This window comes from Berghia stephanieae, chromosome 8, assembly GCF_034508935.2.
Source record: "Berghia stephanieae isolate SIO BIC M18660-M18661 chromosome 8, UCSD_Bste_1.3, whole genome shotgun sequence".
NCBI classification, from domain to species: domain Eukaryota; kingdom Metazoa; phylum Mollusca; class Gastropoda; order Nudibranchia; family Aeolidiidae; genus Berghia; species Berghia stephanieae.
In genome coordinates, this window is record NC_088367.1 from 40150644 (window position 1) to 40151033 (window position 390).

A 390-nucleotide genomic window follows, 5' to 3' on the forward strand; every position below is an offset into this window, starting at 1 on the left:
AACTATGCGCTGAGCGAGGCTCGAACCCAAGTCAAACCTTGCGATCCGAAAGCGAGTGTCATACCACTAGACCACAGAGCCGCATATTGTAGTTTTATAAACATTTGAGTGTATCCTTCATAGCCGGATTCTTTGTTTGTACCTGGATGAGACTTTTAGGTCATGTCAATAAAGGCACATCAGTGGAATCTTCTGTCCCTATCTGAATCAACCCCCATTGTCTTACTTTTTCTTTGATCATTTTAGCTTCAAATCTACAACTTTTCTTCTATATCATCTTTTTACTAGCGCTACAATGTTAATTGTGTCGCTAGCGCTGTAAAACCCAGAAAAAAAATCCGAACCCCCCCCCCCCCAAGTAGAAACAAAAAAAAAAAAAAAAAAAAAAAA